The following is a 13,223-nucleotide window of genomic DNA, read 5'->3' on the forward strand; positions in this document are numbered from 1 at the left end:
TTTAATTTATAGTTTAATTTAAAATACTTTGTAACTAAAAGGACAATGGGCGGTTTCGTCCCAAGTGTTGTAACATTTTTCTACCTACATCATTTGAAAGATCTCAACGAGTGTTATGTTTTTTTTGTATCGGCATAACTCCGTATCTCGTGCAGGGAAACTGTTATAGTGGTATTATTAATATCACAAAAATGTTAAATATAACTTAATTAATTAGTTTTTTAATAACTATAGGACTAAAGCGATTTAAAAAAAAGTGGAAAAAAACACACGATCGACCAGGTAGTGCCTATTTCGACCCAACAGCCCCTCTACCACCCCGCGCGCCACGCGCTGCCATTGTTTTTCATTGTAAGCACAGGAGCAGCGGCAACGAACGATATTTCATGAGACAGCGCTACATGTTGGAAAGAGATGGATCCCGGCGATCCCCTTAGATGCCATTATTTACTTAGTGCCAGTGTAGTTTTGTAGCTGTGCTGTACTATCGTCTTTCAAAATTGTTACTCCGCTATTAATTTTTGACGACTTACGCATTGATAAAGGACCCCTGCTTCTACGTTTACAACGATCGGCTTTGGCTTGTTTTGTGGTTGTGTTGTGGCTTTAATATTGTTGTAATTATTACTAACTATGGAACATTTGTGTGTGACCTGTACTCGGTCTTTGAGACGGCAGCGAGTGAGACATGAAGTGTCAAGACCCATATTAGAAGCAAGACCACGTTTTGCTGAATATATTTTGGAGCATATGAGAATAGACCAGGTATGTTTAATGTAAATATATATAACACATACAACTGTATATTTATAACAATCTTATCTATATCAATAGCAACAATTATTTATGCACTATTATCTTCTGATTTTATGTGATAGCACAATTTAAGACAATCGACTAGTACAATACATTTTATTTAAATAAATAATTTGTATTATTCAATAAATGCAAAACGAGTGTTATCACTAGGATATTATTTAATCTCTATAAAGCGAATCGAAGGATTATCATCTATCATTATCAGCATTTTTATTTTTTTGCAGGCCCTATTGAATGATCGGCAACACATTTGCCATCGTTGCTGGGTGGCTGCTACTCGACATGAGGCGAGATTAAACGAACTTGACATGGAACCTCAAGATTTACCCCACAATCCGGAACAACCGTCAGTTGATGTTATGTCTATAACTGGTTACAAAAGATCTGCAAATACATCCAACAGCTGTCTTTTCCCGAATTGCAGGGCAGATAATCCAGTAAGAGTACCACGTTTTATAAAATCTCGGATGTTAGTGGAATATAAGTTATATATTCCACCAAGTGCCCGCATCTGTCACGTTCATTTGACTTTAAACGAATGGAATGAGTTAGAGGAGCTGAATAATTCGTCTTTTACGGCTGAACATTTAAAGGACATGCTAGATATGTTAAGAGATGCCTGCCAACAATCTCGATTTAATTTCGACAATATTGAATCTATAACAACATCTGAGCTTCATTTTTGTACGGGTCTAAATCATGAAGAATTCAACAGACTTCTGGAGCAGACGAGCTTATTTAATGAAAATAAGAACGGGAGAACCAAATGAACGATTATCAAGCCGTTTAGACATGAGCCGGCGTAGTTTGGATCGAAAATTGGAGTTAGCACGTGAATGTTTAACAAATGAGTTTGTTCCTCGTCATCTCGGATGGGACCACATTAGCCGTGAAGAAATTGTAGCAAGAAACTCAACAATTCCAAATGCTATATTTGGTGTTGACAATGAAGTGCCACCAGCCATTTTGATATGCGACGGAACCTACATTTACATCCAGAAAAGTAGTATTTTTTTGTTTCAGAAGCAATCATATAGTCTGCACAAATTCAGAAACCTGCTAAAACCTTTTCTATTAATATGCACAGATGGCTACATAGTAGATGTGACTGGCCCTCATGCTGCTACGACTTCAGATGCGACGATAATGAATGCCTATATTGATAATGAAATGAATCCAATTCATTATGTCCTTCATAATAATGATGTATTTGTATTAGACAGAGGTTTCAGAGACGCAATTTCAACCTTACAGACTTGGGGCTATCAAGCCCACATGCCTCCAACAAAACTTAGAAGTGAAAGCCAACTGAGTACAGTAGAAGCTAATAAATCAAGATTAGTTACAATCGTGAGATGGGTTGTAGAGGTAGTGAATGGGTGGATTAAACGCGATTTTAAAATATTCGGACAAGAATATTTTAATCGGGCAATGACGCATTTATTCGTTGATATACGCATTGCTGCTGCTCTTTTAAATACTTTTAGAGAGCCTGTAAAAGACCATCCTCGAGCTCATGAAACAATAGAAGCACTAAATAGGAGAATTCATATGGCCAACAGTCTAAGTGACTATGTTATCGAAGAGAATATAAATCGACAGCGAGTATCTTTTTGTGCTATCACCGCAGATGACAATCAATTACTGCAATTTCCAATACTAACAGAAGAAGAACTTTTATTGATTTCATTAGGAACTTATCAAATAAAATTTGCACGGTCTTATTTGAGCGAACACATTAGAAACGGCATATACACAATAGAAATATGCATAGGAGCTATTCCAAACCTTGTGCGATACAATATAAACATTGTAGATGGTATTCTTTTAAATGGGCATGTTAATAAGCAAAACTACCGTTACTGGTCTACTAGAGCCTATAATTCACTCTTCTTTTGAATCTTTTGTGCGCATTATATACATATTGGATTACTAGACCTTTTTTTTTTGAAATTTCCTTGTACTCATGGTCACGGTTTGCTCCACAAACACACACAAAGCTCCGTTTCGCACCGTGCTTGCAACTCGACGGATGACATCTAGATGATATTCTTTTTAAAAAATGAAATCCTCAACATTCCTTATGTTAAAACTTTTTAAATAAATGAGCATATTAACAAGTATTTTATATTAAATTTTAAAAACATAAATCTTCCACCAGAAACCCTGTAGATTGATAATTCGACAGCGACTGTGACAAGAGATGAAAATCTCACACAGTTTATTAAAAACCATGATAGATAGTAAAGCAACAACTTTCCGAAACATCAACCTAAAAATGTGACATGTAAAGCTCCTCTAAACGAAAAGAATGAATACGCGATTAAATCCGTTAAAAACTAGTTTTATTTCAATGTGTAATAATCGCGAAAATCTAAGACAACATTATGTGAACCAGTACGGACTGGATACATCAAATAAAATTCGCCGGTTGGAGTACCTAAAAGTCAAACATGCCCGATTCGTAACGTCCATGAACTTCCTGAAAAGATGCCGTGACAATAATCTTATTCCGGTTTGTGTAAGGATCGCACCTAAGAAGGACATAAAGCATGGTGATAAAATACTCAATCAGGCAAGTGAGAAATTATTGTTACAACTCATCCGAGAACATCGATTTGACGCGCGACGGTTAACGGATCAAATTGACAGCCTAAGTAAAGAACTCGAGTCACGATTATCTAAAACAGATTGGCAAAAATGCTACGATTTTACTAATAAACGAGCCGCTATAAAATATAATAACTTAAAATTAAAACAAATAAAAAAATTCGAAAAACTCAGCGGAGTAAAATCAAATTATAAGAATTTCAACAATGGCAGCACCGGGGAAATTCAAAAACCTGCGCGTGCTTCACTTGTCAATCTGTCAAAACAAAGTTTAGATGAATCGACTATTGCGGAATTAAATAAAGGATTAAATTTTGCACCGGCTCCATCCACAATACCGTTTGAAGACATTATTTGCAATGTGGAGGAGTGTCTTTTCAAAAATAACATCACAAAGGAAGACTCGGAAGCTATTCGACAGTACATTTCGAGTGTTTTACGTCGAAGCCGGCCACCGAAAAGAAACCTTACTCGTGATGAATCTATAGCACTGAAGAACTTACGCAATAATAAAGACATTACAGTCCTCCGAGCAGATAAGGGAAACGCGACCGTTGTGATGGATACGTGTGATTATAACCAGAAAATTTCCGCGATTTTATCGGATGTAAAAACTTATAAAAAAGTAACTAAAGACCCTACTAATTATATTCTTAAAAAGACATCCGCGTTAATATCTAAACATCAAGAAAAATTAAATCTGGACAAAAAATCACTCGTGCCTACATGTGCAAAGCCATCAAAACTGTATGGGTTACCTAAGATCCATAAAACTGGTGCTCCGCTGCGTCCTATTGTAAGCCAAATCGATACACCAACATATAGATTGGCTCAACACATAACAAGGATATTATCACCCCTCCGAGGACACACTGCGGCGTATGTCAAGGATTCTTACCAGTTTGTTGGTGAAATCAAAGACCTTAAATTAACCAACAACGAGACAATGGTTAGTTTTGATGTCCAGTCATTGTTTACCTCCTTACCCATACAAGACTGCATCGAAATTGTCAAGAGGAAGCTACAGACACACAACATGCCTATTGAATATGCAGAGCTGTTACATCACTGCCTCACATCTGGTTATTTATTGTGGAATGATGAATTCTATGTACAAGTTGACGGAGTAGCCATGGGTTCCCCAGTATCCCCCGTGGTCGCTGATTTATTCATGGAAGACCTAGAGGAGAGGGCTCTTCGCTCCGGACCAATAACACCTAGGTTTTATAAACGGTACGTAGATGACACTTTCACAATACTACCTAGTGATCTGACATCTGCATTTTTAGTACATCTCAATTCTATAAATAAAAACATTCAATTTACTATGGAATTAGAGGCAAATAATTCTTTAACTTTTCTTGACATCCTTATTATCAAGAATCCTGACAATACATTAAGTCACACAGTTTATAGGAAACCCACACACACCAATAAATACCTCAATGGTGACTCGCACCACCACCCTAGTCAGTTAGCTACCGTTGGCAAATCTTTGTTTCAGAGAGCCCACTATATCTGCGATGCTGAACACCTAAAGGACGAGCTACTTCAGGTCAAGCTTGCACTCCACCAGAACAAGCTGCCCGTGCCTCGCCAGCATCGCAGAAGCCGTATCAAGCCACCCACAGTTGAGCGACAATCTGCATTTCTACCATATGTGAAGGGAGTTACAGACAGGATTGGCAATATCTTGAAGCGAGCTTCGATTAAAACCATTTACAAGCCTCATAAGAAAGTGAGCCAGTTCTTAAGACCTATCAAGAGTAATATCCCTTTACAAACTGCGGGAGTATATAAACTCGAATGTGAGTGTGGTTTATCTTACATAGGTCAAACAAAGAGAAGTATCGGTACTAGGGTCAAGGAACATATAGGAGATGTCAAAAATAGGCGTTCTTCAAAGTCTGCAGTCTGTGAACATGCTCTGGATAAACCTAACCATTTTATTCGATTTGATAAACCACAGATCCTCGCTAGAGAACACAGATTCATTCCTAGAATGATACGCGAGGCTATTGAAATTCAAAAACATCCGAACTTCAATAGAGAAGATGGTTGGAGACTTTCTAACACTTGGGATCCACTTATTAAAAATTTAAAATCCCAAATCCAACAGACTGCAAGACCTAAAGATACAGTTAGTGCCTTCTGCGTGCAACCGGAACGCTACTCAAGATATCAATTAAGAAATCGTTGGCGGTAGTTGTAAATAATATTTCTTTTGTAATTCGAACAGACAAATGTCACCTTAGTCTGCCCGTGACCACGAACACTGCAAAGTGCTCGAAACGTCGGGATGTTAAAATAATTAATATACGCGATTAAATCCGTTAAAAACTAGTTTTATTTCAATGTATGCATGTCCCGAACATGCGTAAGTTTCTCTTAATCTGGAGTCCATCAAATTCATTGGAACTCGAACGTTAATCCAGAAACCAAAAAAATACAATCTTCAAATATATCTCAACGCTAAGTCGAGCTTAGAGCAACATCGCCGAATTAGTGCCACCATTTTACATATTTTGCTTCCGACAGCAATCCTCTGTGTCGCTGTAATTCGCTGGAGACAGAATGGCAGCAAACAATAGAACGCAATGTTCGTTCCAGAATTAACACGTAGTCGCCAGTACTTGACGGCGGCTGACCAATTAAGTGACTTGGTTTACTTGTAACGCTTCCACATCATAACTGTTCAACCAATCATGAAGTTTTGTCACATACAAGAACAAGAGCAGGATACAAGAGATTTTCTGCAACGTTTGCTCAACAAACCACTCAACTAACACAAAACAAAGAACAAAACTCAAATCAGAAAGTCCACTAAATATAATTATACTAACTTATTTTATCAAAACAAAGCAATATCATTACTAATGACTAATATTTACAGTTGACTGCCTCGTTCTGTGGCTAGATATTATAAGTCACATATCCCGAGATTGGTTGAAGAACCAGATCTGATAAACGGATTTGGCTGTTTCTGTCAAACAATTAACTCAGTGACAGGTAAGTCTTGAAATTTGTGATCTAGAATAGAATATAAAGCCGTTGGTCCTACGCCTGAACTCTTTCTGGCGTGTCGGTGTTGTCGTCCCGTCTCCTTATGAGCGAGGGTATAGGGTGCAGCTATCACACACTCGTGCACCGTAACATGTCCTGCGTAGCCGACTAGTCCCTTGATCGATCAGGACGTCATCATCATTATAGAGGAACAATTTGTTTTTAATAATTATTTCACAGAAGAAATATACTTTATAAATAACATTCCATTTGAGTGATTATAAAATTAAACATTTATGTGGGTGAAGCCACGGGGAAAGTTGGTTTTTTTTTTATGTTGTAGGTGGCATAGAGCAGGAGGCTCATCTGATGAAGAGTGACTACCGGATATGGACATCTGCAACACCAGGGCCATGCAAGTGTGTTGCTGGCCTTTAAGGAATGAGTACGCTCTTTTCTTTAAGGTTCCCAAGTCTTAATTCTCCCAAGATCTCCCAAGAACTCGACATCACTAGCAGTCGCGCAGTGAAGTGAAGCCTTCCTTCCATACTTAAAGGTTTCACTGGACCTGGAAAGGAAATAAATCTTTCTAGAAATAATATAAAACCAAAGCATATTATTTTTTACAAAATAGGTAAGTAAACTGGCACATCCATCTGGTGCCTTTTTTACTTGGTAGGGCTTTGTGAAAGCCCCATCTTCAGATACTCTTCCGCTATGCGGTAATACTTAGTATAATACCCGGCACGAATCTTGACTCTGCGCAGTAACAAAAAATAGATGTCGTTTGAGGTGCGGTCTGAGGCGAGGAGCGCGTTACTATAGCAAACAAGGCCGCCATTACTAGTAACCATAGCAACGGGTGGATGCGTGGCCCCGCGCAGTGCCACCGCGTCTCCCGTCGCCCGCGCATGTTCCTGTGTTGTCTTAGTGTACGCTCATTAACATAAGTTATTATTATATAACGGTTTTATTGTGTAAAATTGTGTTTGATTATTAACTTTGTTTTTGTATTGTTGATTTTGTGGGTTGTTTCTTTTGTTATTATAGTAAGATTTTAACGAAGTATACTAAAATGCCAAGAAAAAATAATATAGTTCTAAAAAGACAAGCTCGGAAAATGATTTACGATGTTTACTGTTTTTTAAAAAACGAAGCTAATGGCAGAAGTGATACTCAAATTAAAGAGAGAACAGCTGAAGCAACAAAAACCTCTCTATGCACTGTTCGGAGAATCGTAAAAGAAGCTGAGCAGTCAGCATTTCTCACAGTATTCCGGACGCCTGGAAAAAAACATGCTAGATCGAAACCTGTAACTGGTATAGACAATTTCGATCAAGGAGTTATCAAAAGATGCATTCATAATTTTCATTTAACAAATAATGAAATCCCAACAGTTACGAAACTTCTGACAAAACTGCGATCGGATATAAATTATCAAGGATCTGAACGGAGTCTTCGACGCATCTTAAAGGATCTAGGCTTTAAATGGAAAGCAACAGAAAATAATAGAAAAGTTCTTATTGAGAAAACCAGTATAAGATTACAGCGAATCAAATATTTAGAAGCAATACAAAAGTACAGACATGAAGGAAGGCCCATAATTTATACTGACGAATCGTATGTCCACGCTTCGCACACAAGTTCCAAGGCGTGGACGGACGGTTCAAAAAAAGGTTTAAAAAAACCGATATCCAAAGGTCAACGGGTAGTTATGGTACATGCAGGGTCTGAAGCCGGTTTTATACCAAATGGTTTATTAATGTTTAAATCCGGAGCCAAAACGGGCGACTATCACGACGACATGAATTATGAAAATTATTCCAAATGGTTAACTTCACAATTAATACCAAACCTACCACCGAGATCCGTCGTGGTAGTAGACAATGCATCCTACCATAATACACAATATAATTTGGCCCCAAATTCAAACTCCAAGAAATGCGACATGCAAGCCTGGCTGACTGAAAAAGGAATTTCGTTTGATCCAACAATGTACAAGCCACAGTTGTACGAACTAATAAAAACGAACAAAGAAAATTTAAAAAATTATAATATCGATAGATTATTAGCACAACACAATCATAGTGTCCTTCGCTTGCCGCCCTATCATCCGGATCTGAACCCCATTGAAATGGCGTGGGCCGCAATCAAAGGTTACGTTAGCAGCAAAAACGTAGCGTGGAACGTCACACGCGTTATGGAACTGGTGAAACAGAAGGTAGATGCTATGGGATCAAGTGAATGGCAAAAGTTATGTTCAAAAGTAAGGTCTATTGAAGACGACTATTGCAAAAGCGACCATGTAGTGGACCAGTTGACAGACCAACTTGTTATTCAAGTGGGAGATTCAGATAGCAGCAGTAGTAGCGATTGGGAAGTCTTTGATGATGACGAACCCGGTCCGAGCACCAGTACCAACCCCAGTACCAATCCAAGAACTTCGACTTCATTTGCTGATTTTGAGGGTTTTACACCGTTGAGTGATAGTGATTAATTTATTTTCTAATAATATTTCTAAATTTTATTTTTATTTCTTTTTATTTATTTATTGATACAATAATTACTAAATATACAATAATTAACCCGTTGTGTTTTATTACGTACCTACCCTTTAATATATTAAATATTTATTTTAAGCTTTTTAGATAGTACGTGATTTTCGCAAGGACTGTACCTGCGCAGAGGACGCCATGTTAGGTCAAGTTTCGTGCCGGGTAGTATACTGGTTTGAAGAGTTAGCCAGTGAACGACAACAAGGGATATCACACCTCAGTTATTAACATGGTGGGGCGCATTGGCGATATTTGGAATGGTTAAAATTTATTACGGCTCTAATGTCCGTGTAGTGACCACTTATCGTCAGGTAGCCATTTAAGCCGTGCACCTACCTACGGAAAAGTTAGTAAAGTTATATGACTAAACACTCATGTGCAGGCTTCTTTCAAAGTTCCTACACCACCAAGCATAAGATGAAATGTTAACTCAAATTAAAATAAAACCATAAAAAATCAGTGGTGTTTGCCTAGGTTTAAACTCATAATTTTGGTTAATATTCACGTACAGCCACTGGCCATGTTTCTAAATCAATACAAAATATGAATTATTAATATTTAATCGCGGCTTCACTCATTTTTTAGGGTTTGGTCGTCTGGTGTTCATTAGGGTTCAAATTTGTCAGAGAGTAACAAGGTTACTTTTGCATTTATTATATTAGTATAAACTCACATGTTCTGCATAAAAATCGATGTCTGCTTTGTGTCGTGTTAATAATTTAGTATACCTTCAATAAAATAAAAAAGCATATGACTGAATAATGACTGAAGGTTTTTTTTAAATATTTTTTTTGTATGTAATGTTACATTAGCACCCTGTAAATTTCCCACAGCTGGGTTAAGCAAACTCTCCCTTTGGGAGAAGGTTTGGAGCATATTCCACCACTCTGCTCCAATGTGGGTTGGTGGAATACACATGTGGCAGAATTTCGTTGAAATTAGACACATGCAGGTTTCTTCACGATGTTTTCCTTCACCGCCGAGCACGAGATGAATTATAAACACAAATTAAGCACATGAAAATTCAGTGGTGCCTGCCTGGGTTTAAACCCGAAATCATCGGTTAAGATGGACGCGTTCTAACCACTGGCCATCTCACCTCTATATTTTAAATAATAACTTTATATATAAATCTTCTGTATGTGTTTGTGTAACCAATCTCCTCCTAAATTGTTGGGCCAATTTAGATTAAAAGAAGTGTGATGCTGCCATTGGTTTCTAGGATACCATTTTGCTGGCAGATAAACAGTATGTTTATTTCATTCATAAAAAATTGATACAGAAATCTAGTCCTTTATAAAATATAAAATAGACAGTACCGATTAATGATGAAACTTTTACTTACAGATATCACAAGCGCGAAGACTTCCAAATTATTTCATTCAAGACTTTGTTTTCTTTCTGAAATGTAAATTATAAACAAATTAAAACATCAATGTTTGTTACAAAAGTCTAACATTAGTCTAATTAGATAGGGAAGATTGAATATTTATTATTGAAAAATTACTTATTGGGTCAACAAAAATTGAACTTCAAGCTTTATTACAAACATATTTACAAATACTGCTCTGATAGAATGAATAAAGTTTGAAATATATATGAAAATAAGAAGTTACTTTAGTGTTATTAACTAACTTTTACTTTAATTTATTTTTGTTCTATCATTTTAGTTAGATTGCTTCCGATTGTATTTTTGTGATGATATGTGGAATTTCATTGGTTTTTTCTTTTCAATGTTTGATATTATGATAACTGTATGTCTTCCTCAGTAATAAATAATAATAAAATACATCAAATACATAATTTATATTATCAATAGTTGATAATACTTTGACGACCTCCGTGGTCGAGTAGTGTGTACAACAGTTTTCATGGATATGCCACTCCGAGGTCCCGGGTTCGATTCCCGACCAAGTCGATGTAGAAAAAGTTCATTAGTTTTCTATGTTTTCTTGGGTCTGGGTGTTTATGGTACCGTTGTTACTTCTGATTTCCATAACACAAGTGCTTTAGCTACTTACATTGGGATCAGAGTAATGTATGTGATGTTGTTCAATATTTTTATAATATTTATAAATATTTATAATACTTATTGATATCAGATATAGACATCAAAACCCAGCACTCAGAACATGTAAATTTTAACCAAAGACTGCGGGTTAAAATCATAAAGTACTGTTTTTTTTTATATGCTTAACTTACAGAATTTGTTGTAACATGCCGAAATCAAAACAAATTTATTATAAAAATTGTATATGTATATACATTCATGTTATATAATTTATTTGATTATTTTTTATGTAATTAATTGAACCAAAACATCTTAGTTGGTGGAGGTGGTTTGGCTAAGTTTGACACATTAGTGATGTAAGGGATGATTAAAATTACTTAGTGCCAATGCCAATGGGGGTGTTGACCACTGTTATTTATTTGATATGTATATATAATCTAAGTTAATTTGTAGCAAGTTGTTTGGCTTATAGTATATTGAATGTTTAAATAAAGTAACAGTTTGAACTCCTAACAAATACACAAGTGATACTCACGTCTTTGAAGTCAATCAGCCAGGGTCACGTATGTTACATGCAACCTGTTGCAATAGTGTGGACGAGCCATAGTAATCTGGAAAAAGTTGTTGTTATTATATCAGAATGTACAAAACATTGTGTTACCACTTAGAATACTTTTGTTTTATTCAATACAGCTACATACTGGCTAATGAACTGCCTGATAATAACCACTGCTAGTAGTCAGTGGCACTGTAACCAATATTAACCATCTCTTATATAGACAATCCACCATTTGAAAATGAGATATCCCTTGTGGCTGAAGTTACTTGCTCACGATTCACACTGGAATAAGTTCATCTCAGTGTTTCTGTTTAGCGGTGAAGTATAATGTGATAGTGATTGGTACAAACAGCCAACAGAATTGGTTAATAAGAATATATTTCAATTTGACTATATATATTGTCTGGTTTCATTTATCAATAAACAACTGAAACTAATAAAAAATTGGGAAAAGTTAACAAATTATTTATGAGATTATAAAAATCAATGTCAAAGAAATGTATCTTGGAACATAAGTTGAAGATATTCTCATTCGATTTCTTCAATAGTTCATATTAGTATTAAAAGATAATATATTATTCCAAGATACGAGAACTCTAAATTTTGTAAATAAAGTGTATAATATTCTGTAATCTCATTTAAGTGAATTGTAAAATTCTTATGAGAAATAAAGTTCTTTAACCACAAAACCATAAGGAAAACACGACACTGACGCTGCTTCTGGCAAGTTGCCCAGAAATAGTCCTTCTTAATCCTAATACATGCGTTTATACATAGGAATGGATAAAAGTCGGCGTGATTTGATCGTGTTGTTGGAATAGCGAGAAAATGAAGGCCGAAATAGAAGCCACGTTATAATTTTACCCCATTTTACCCTATGGCGAAAGACGAAAGGGTTGCCTGCTTTACATGCAGCGAAACACCGTTTGCAATTTTTGGCCGCCATTTTTAAATTTTTGCAACTTTAGACACCTATTTGCCACCTGATGGTAAGTGGTCACACCCGCCCATAGACAATGGCGTTGTAAGAAAATATATTAAATATTCCTTACATCACCAATGCCCCACCAACCTTGGGAACTAAGATGTTACGTCCCTTGTGCCTGTAGTTACACTGGCTCACTCACGCCTTCAAACCGGAACACAACAATACTGATTACTGCTGTTTGGCGGTAGAATATCTGATGAGTGTTTGGTACCTACCCAGACGGGGTTGCACAAAGCCCTACCACCAAGTAAATACATATATAACACCACTTTTAAACTTAATTTTTATTAATGTACAAATTGCGGGTAGTCTGAACTAATTACTGATATCACACTACACAATTGAGTTGAAACCTTGAATGTTTAATTTACGAATTCTTTGTAATAATATATAGCTTCAACAATAAAATGTAACATTTTAAATTAATAAAATCTTTAAATGTAGCATTCAGTTAAGAAAACCACAATTCAAAAGGAAAATCCATGATTATGTCCTGAATGAAAAAATGTTCTTCAATATAAAAAAGTATTAAGACTTACGTTTATGAAACTTTTATTTTATTTTCATAAAAGCGAGAGAAACTTCTGCACGAAACTAATTAAATTTCAAGATAGAACATGAACGTCATGACTCTTGAACATTGAACGGAGGACGCTAAACGCTAAAAGTGAAAAGGAA

General features: G+C 36.2%; 1 long non-coding RNA gene across 1 annotated transcript; it reads right to left on the reverse strand.

The window, feature by feature from the left end:
- Positions 1-6,072: 6,072 nt before the first annotated feature.
- Positions 6,073-13,223, reverse strand: LOC125074875. Its single transcript, XR_007120167.1, has 4 exons — positions 13,085-13,223; positions 11,534-11,609; positions 10,333-10,388; positions 6,073-7,000 (listed from the first exon to the last, which is right to left on the reverse strand). It is a non-coding gene; the product is annotated as an uncharacterized LOC125074875 (long non-coding RNA).

The sequence above is a fragment of the Vanessa atalanta genome, chromosome 28, assembly GCF_905147765.1.
Source record: "Vanessa atalanta chromosome 28, ilVanAtal1.2, whole genome shotgun sequence".
NCBI classification, from domain to species: Eukaryota; Metazoa; Arthropoda; class Insecta; order Lepidoptera; family Nymphalidae; genus Vanessa; species Vanessa atalanta.